General features: G+C 45.6%; 1 long non-coding RNA gene across 1 annotated transcript; it reads left to right on the forward strand.

The window, feature by feature from the left end:
* Positions 1-12: 12 nt before the first annotated feature.
* On the forward strand, positions 13-6,276 carry LOC136160868 (uncharacterized). The gene is made up of 3 exons (XR_010661663.1): positions 13-1,616; positions 4,904-5,108; positions 5,302-6,276. It is a non-coding gene; the product is annotated as an uncharacterized lncRNA (long non-coding RNA).
* The last annotated feature ends 1,720 nt before the right edge of the window (positions 6,277-7,996 follow it).

Raw genomic sequence — 7,996 nt, forward strand, 5'->3', positions numbered from 1 at the left:
AAGAGTTTAAAGCTATTGCTGAGTTTTATAGCACTCGTGACGTCAGGCCCAAATGGGAAATTGACTGGTACTCTGGACCAATGGGAGGCGGCGGGAGCGCCCGCGATTAGCATAGGAGTCGAGAAACAAGGAAACTTTTCCGAGCTGTCAATCAGGGCCCAATCAGCTGACTGTCAGCTGGGACGGGCAGTCTTAACCCTTCCCGCGCCGCAGCCTCCGCGCGAGGTTGCAAAGCCCGGAGCAAAGTTTGGTGCACGAGGGGACGGAGTTTCCCGGAGGGGCTGCGGGAACCCCGGTGGACAGTGAGGGCGGTTTGCTTTACTTCGGAGCTAGAGAGGCCTGCCTTCTGGAGCCCCAGCTTGCCTGCCATTCGCTCGGCCACGGTTGGCCTGCTCCCCGCCCCCCAACCCCTTCCTGACCGCCCCCCCACCCCCCACCAGGGATCGTGAATTCGCCGGGTAGATTTTTCTCCTTGCGCCACCTTAGGGCACCCAGGTTTCCGCCCGGGGGGAACCTTCCTTTCCCCGAGCCTGGCAGTGCGCGGAGCGCAAACTTGGACCCAACTCTTTGTCCCTCTCTCCGGTGCCCGCGCGCGCGTAGGAGCGCAGGGGTCCCCACTGCGCGCTCAACCTCGCCCGGCCGCGCGCCTGCCAGGGCGGCTCCAAGTCCGCGGAGAGAGCCCGTTTTATCAGCCTCTTTTAAAGGACTTGAAATAAGTTGTTCAGGGGTCATTCCGCGCGGGGGCTGGTTGCCTGCTGACGTCTCCAGTCCTTGGCTGGGGGGTACGAACGCCTACGCGCATTAACTCCGGGAAAGCTCGGAGTCAGGTCAGTCCGGCTCCTCACCCTCGGGCTTCTGACTCTGGCCCGAGTCTGGCCTTTGGGATTCATTTCTCTCTCTCATACACACACACACATACTCATCCACCCCCATATGAAATCTGACTCCTGTTTATCAGGGTCTTGCGCGGCCTTTGCACTTTTACATTTCACTTATTTCAGACTTGATCGTGGGGAGGAACGGGGGCGAAAAAAGAACCAACACCCCAGCCTTCACCAGCTCCCCTCGAAGGGTTAAGTTTTAAACCGCGGTTTCTCGGACGGGTCCGGAAACCCAGAGTGGGGGCTGGGAGGACGGGAGTCGGGGCTGCTTCTCCCCTCGAGGGTGTTGCAGATGCTAATAACTGTTCCGTTTTCTCCATCGATTCTTCTAAAGCTTTGCAAAAAAAAAAAAAAAAAAAAAAAAGAAAGAAAGAAAGAAAGAAAAGAAAAAGGAAGGGAAAAAAAAAAGAAAGAAAAAACCAGCAACTCTGTTTCTAAGATTTTAAAGCGATAGGCCAGATGGAGAAGCCGAGATTTATTTGAGGGAAAGCGAGAGAGCGCGGAGCCGACCCAGCGTTTGGAAGACCAGCCTGCTTGCCTGGATGTTGGACTGTTGATTCCTCCAATTAATGAAATGCACTTGGTGTTAATCATATTTATCTTATTTTATGGGAGGGGGAGACTCTAGGAGGGTGTATTTAAAAAAAAATCTGAAAAGCCTGCAAAACGGTCGAAGAGTGAAAACTATTGTTGGACAGTTGGTTCTTACCTCAACAGCGCCACCTTTCGGCAAAGGTCAGTTGAAATTGATCCGTGTCCAGTTTTGTTGATGAAATGAAAAGAAGCTGGTTTCCCTAGGTGGGAGGAGGAAAGAGGGGCGGAAAGTTAGTTTGGTTGCAAGTGGGAGAACCAGACTTTGTCAGGAAAGGGGCTGAAGGCAGTGATGGCAGGTGCGGGGAAACACTTTTTTCCCCCATCGTCCCCTTTGACTGTGGAGAAAGAGCCCAGGGGACCCGGGAGACTTATGCAAGAGGATCCCGTGTAACAAACAGGGCCCCAAACCCTTTTTAAAAAGTGCCAGGATGCATTTTCAACGGGCTTTATGGCAATATCAATAGAATTAAAGTTACTTGTAATTCAGTGATAAATGAGATGTCTCTAGTAAGTAAGATTAAGTGCAGTGCTATAAAGTTGTTTATCTGAAAAGTAATTCTCAGAAAACCTGACTTCTGACACTTAGTCATATATTAAGCCAGCTTCTTGAACATTGCACTTCAGAATGCTCTCACCCACCCGACTGCATACTTTACTATTTATAATGAGACCTTAGGTGTCACTCACTGGCTTCATACGCCAGATTAGACTTGTGTTCATTTCTCTCATGCTGGCAGCCTTGGCTTTCAGCAAACCCGGGACTCCCTAAGGAGTGACTCCCCAAAAGGCTTGTAGGCAAGTCGTTACCCTAAAAGGCCAGCACTGTTGGTATTTTCCAGAAAAGCACTTTTTCTTTTCATCATTACTGCAGAGACGATGTTTATAAGAGTAGCTTGGGTTTTATGGGAGTACTTTGTTAGGATGGAATGAGATATGTCCGTAACCAGTTTGGGGAAGAAAGAGTGAAGATTATGTCAATATTTATGCAGCCTCACAGAATCTCTTTGCTTTCCTCTGTCAAACAGTATTTCACCTAGTAATGAAGTTAAGGGATTACAGCTTAGGTATTCAGAGGAAAAATTTACTGCTTAAATTACATAAACATATTATGTCATTAGCATTGTCTATAGCAATACTTTTCTAAGTCTTTTTAAAGTTATTATCCACAAATGCTTGAAGTTTATATTTTAATGTAAAATATGAATTTCAGTATACTTAGGAAGAATTCATTCTTTTTTTATTACAATTTTTGCTTTAATCCTTTTCCATTGGATTTTTTATAAAAGCTGTGAGATATGATCCCTGCCACTCATGAAAGTATTTTTGGTTAGGAACACTGAAACTGCTACATTTATAAATAAACAACATTTATAAACAAAGTTCACTAATGAGGAAGATCTTGAGATACAGATTCATGGCCATGCACCTAATTGTTGCAATTATGTATCATTTCTAGAAATTAAATGCCCATGTTTGGGCAGCTAAATGTATTATTATCTGCACATTTTATTTTTGTACACTGCTGTCAAGCCAGGGTATTTTTCTTTCTCTCACTGCAGAGTCTTTTATAGTCTCCCATTTTCTCTTGGAAAAAAAAAAAAGATACAAATTATTTTTTAGACATGGAGCAGTGGTGCTCCCAAGCTTATAACTTAATTCTCATTTTTGTCCTTTTTCCTTTATTATTTGGTGATTCACAGGGGTGTCTAAACATTTACAGTCCTCTGTTAGCAGCGTTTCTCTTGTAACAATTGAGCTCTCTCATTTTAATTAGTACTATTCAGGTTTTTGAATCTCTACAATTACAGCAGGCCACATTTCTTTAGATTTCTTTGCTAACATTGTTTGTTTCACTTCTCTCCTAGCCAATATAATCCAAATACAATATGAACTGTGTTTTCTTACTGCTTAATACCCCCGTGCTATATATACTCTGGTAATCTCTGTAGAACAATATAGAGTAATTTAGAAACCACGCGTTTGTCATTATTGACCAATTCAAACCAGTAGCATTCAACTTTCTGAAAGCAGTGAATCTTTATAGAGGAATTTGGTGGGAGGGAGGAGGGCATGGGTCGAATCATGTAGGAGATTGTGAAACCCTCACATCAAAAACAGTGTTGGTTTCATGTCAGTACGTACATAACAACTTCATGCAAAAAAAAAAAAACATTCAAACCCTGTTTACATCCAAATTATAATGATTCAAAGTGAAAAATAATATGGTCTTCCTGATTGTGAGTTACCACCGTTCAGGTGTATCATGTTGGAATGAGACATATATAATCTAAAAAGAACAAAATGCATCAAGGGTAGCGTCTGAACTATCTGTTTATCCAGGAGCTGATTTTACGGCGCAGAACTAACCAGTGTCCACTGAATTTCACTCTGAAACCAACTGAATCGATTTGAGGAAAGAGTTGTTCAGAGGAACTGAATGATGAGGCATGGCGTGTTCTTAGCTGGAGTGTTAGAGAAATCCTTTTAACAGTCTTTAGTGAGCAGGGCAAGTAAATCACAAATCACTGTTAGCAGATTCATGGAAGAAAATTAATCGAATCAGATGAGATAATCTGATAAGGGTAAAATTGCTGAGGAAACAGTCTTGCCTCATATTGGAGAATGTAAGACAACAGTCTGATTACTAGGAGTCGTTATGAATAGGTGAATTATGTGCTAAATAATCATCAGAGTAAATCAGCATTTATTAATTCTTTTCTCTTTAAGCAATTCACAGTTGTAAGTTAAAGCCGCTCTCTCTTTGAAGACACATCTTTTATAATTTTTATTAGAGGTAATTTATTATTTGCATTACCTGTATTTACTTCATAATTGAACATTTTGCATTCAAATTTATGTAATGCATTATGCTTGAGAATATATTTCTGCCTGATTAGCATAAATAGTCACTTACCTCATGAATTACTAACAAAGTTTATCTTAAAATATAGGTTTTTTTATTAAGTGGAACACAAACATATGTACAATAAATTCTGATTTTCCGGTGCAGTTAGAGAATGGCTCACATTTGGTTTCAGGGAAGCCAGGCTTTAAGGGGAGGGGAGTAATCATGAGGAGAGAGCAAAAAATAGATAAATCAGATTTGGAGGTTTCTCTGGGGGCGGGTATACCATTTTGATGGGGGGTTGTGCCTGGTGGGGGGCAGGGGGAAAGGGCAGAAGAAGGGTCTGGGGTCTTCATACACGGTTTAGATTGTTTACTGGAAAGTGGATTCTGAAAAAAACAAAAAACCCTGCCACTCGTCATCTGTGCCTTTGTGAAAGACCATGGTTGCAAGTATACCTCGTTGCCAGAGTTTGGGGCCTCGTTTATGTTGCTCGTTTTGTTTATTTGTCAGGCTCCCAAAGGAGTCTACCTTAGAACACAGTGCACATCATTTAGTCAGGTTCTTGTTTGTTTTGCACCAGAGATGTGGGAAAGCCAGATGTTTTCTCGAGTGAGAATTCCTAGGACCGCCTCCCAGTCTTACTCCAGCTCCCCTCCTTTCCTCATCCAAGCAAGACACCCAGTGAGGCCCAGCGGACAGGAGGGGGTTAATCAACAGCTCTGCGTGCACACCAGCATCTGAGCGAAAGGCCTTTGGGGGTTTAGGCACCAGAGAGAGATTCAAAGGTAGAGGCCTGTTTCCTGTTCTCGCCCTTCCAAATCAACAGATTCCCATGCCTGTCTCTTTTTTCTTTTCTTTTTTCCTTCTTTCCTTTTTTCCAGAACATAGATATTTCCCTAGCTTTTTGTTCTCCTTCAGTTAGGAATCACTTGCAATTCACCATTCCATCATTAATACCCTTTTTGATCCTATTCACAGAGCTACACCACGGAGGGAATTTGTCCCGAAAGCATTCAGCCCTTTGAAGGCTTATCGTGCTGAAGTCAGAACTGATTTTTTACAAAAAGCACGACTACAGCAACAGGCCTGACAGTGGCACAGCATTGGTTCCGGCTGTGTCTTTCACGCAGGAGACGTCAGGGGACAGACTCCGTAGAGTTTCGGTCACTTTCCTTCCTCCCCTTGGGTCTGGGGTGATTCTTAGGTCCTGGCCCAGTGGCATTTAGCAGCCATGTGCCCTGCGAGCTGGAACCTCGAGTCCTAGAAAACAGAAGACCAAGCTTCAATGTGTGCATGTTGACCGGAGGACTCTGCTGAGGCAGAGGGTTTCTGAATCTCTATGTTTCTGAGTTTGTTTGGCTGGACCGGAGAGGAGAGATCCCTTGTGGCCGGTGTTATATCTCTGTTCTTGGTTGCATCGAGGCGTTTGCTGAACTTTTGCACATGTTGTTCTCGGCACTGGAAACACCCCACCTGCCCAGGGACACCCTCACGGCCTCATCCCTGATGGAGGTGTTCCTGGTCCGACGGAGAACAGAGAATTGGGCGGGACAACCCCTCCCGCCCCTAATAAAAATGAAAGTCAGATTTATAGATCCTTTTGCTAGTATTCTTATTTAGTTGTTTTATAAACTATGATCCATGTTATTGGTTAAATAGAAACGTTTGAACCAGACCCAAAGGGGAGGACATGAAACAAAGGAACCACTACCCCTCATCTCCACCCTGGCCCCCTAGTTACGGTCTCAGGCGTTACCATCTGTGGTAATTGGGGTCTGGGTGTACACTCTCTGCAGAGTGGAACTGTAACAGGCACACCACTCTTTACCCTGACAATCTCAGAAAGCAGCTTGGGGCACGCCCCCATTCTTTGGGGGGAACCTCAGACTAGGGAGCGTGTAGAAGTCTGACCTTAACACCCTCCCTCCAGTGTACAATCATTGGGACTCTTGCTTTGCAGCACGGGCCCACGCATGGTCAGCACAGCGGCCCATGAGACCGTCAGGGGCCCAGGAGGACATCTGCATTTCTTCTAAAGTCAGAGTTAAAGAAGTGAAAATCATCGAGCATGTATCACATCTGTTGTTATACCAACACAGCTATACAGTATAATCAGGTTTCCTTATGGAAGAAGGAATTCATGGAAAGCAAAGTGAGTAGCACCCACACAAGTCTACATGGGGCCCTGACAGCATGTACTTGATTACCTCCGGTGACTGGGTGCTCACTGCCTCTCTATTTTACCTTCCACCCTGTCCATCTGTCTTCCCACAGTGCCGAGACTTGTCAGGAGAAGCTTTTTGTCTGTCTAGTATCGAGTCGTATCCCTTTCTTCTGTACATGAGTCTAGAATTTAAACACTTGAAAGGATGTAATGAGCCCTTACAGCCCTCGGGGTGTCCCAGGAGGAGAAGATATCCACTCTAACACCCTTTCCCCACCATCCATTCCTTTTCACTTCTGGACATGGCCAGTGCCTTCAGCACTTTGACAAATCCCTCAATTTCAAGTGCTCCTGCCTCCCGACTGCCGCCCTGCTCTTAGGGTTCAGATTCCAGAGCTGAACCCAAATCCCCAGGTGTGAGCGTCTCATCACAGAGCAGGCGCCGCCCTCCACTTCCGGGAGCCGCGGTCTGTCTGCTCTCCTGCACGCCGTGACTTCCCGGGTCTCTCCGGCAGACGCAGCACAGTAGTGACCCACCAGGGCTGGCCCCAGGCCTCTTCTCCTTGCCCCTCCCCACTCTTCCATTTATGGGCTTGCGTTTTCGAACCCAAGCATTGAAACATCCAATGATCTCCCGTAGGATCCATCTGTCTCCTTCTGTCGAGCCTGGTCCCTGCCTGTCCAAATCTCTCTTTGGATCTAGAATGTGCCATCGACTAGGTTTAGTTTGCTTTCCACCTCTGTGGCAGCTGCCAATGAAACGGGTATGCTTTTTCTGTGACTTCACCTCTCGGAAACAAGACCCTCACCTGCAAAATGGGTGCTGGTCAGGGTCAGAGATTGTGCCTGTGACGTGTCTGCTCCACAGAAGGATGCAGGGCAGCTCCCTGAGTGGCTGGAGCCCTGCTGCCCTTCCAGCCCTCCCTGAGCTGTTGATGACAGCATCACAGGGACTAAGCCTCGACGGCCCCTCTCAGCCCCTCATCAACACACAAAATGACTCGCTGGATTATTTTGAGTCCCCTAGTGGACATTCTAAATGAAATGGGCCTAAAACACCACCAAATCAGCAGGGAAATGCAAGTCAAAACTACCATGAGCTATCACCCCCTATCTGTTAGGATAGCTATTATCAAAAAGACAAAAGATAACGAAAGCTGGCAAGGACGCGGCAAAAAAGGGAACTCTTGTGTGCTGTTGGCAGGAATGTCAACTGGTGCAGCTACTGTGGAAAACAGTATGGAGGCTTCTCAGAAAATCAAAACCAGAACTACCATATGGTTCAGCAGCTCCCCTTATGGGTATGTATCCAAGGGAAATGAAACCAGGATCTCAAAGAGCCATCTGGAGTCCCACGGTTATCACAGCATTACTTATAATAGCCAGGATATGGAAACAGCCTAATTACCTAAGTATCCATCCATAGGTGAAGGGATAAAGAGAATCTGATACATGATATACAAGGGAATATTATTCAGCCTTAAAAAAGAAAGTGATCCTGCCATCTGT

Source organism: Muntiacus reevesi, chromosome 2, assembly GCF_963930625.1.
Source record: "Muntiacus reevesi chromosome 2, mMunRee1.1, whole genome shotgun sequence".
Classification (NCBI taxonomy): Eukaryota; Metazoa; Chordata; class Mammalia; order Artiodactyla; family Cervidae; genus Muntiacus; species Muntiacus reevesi.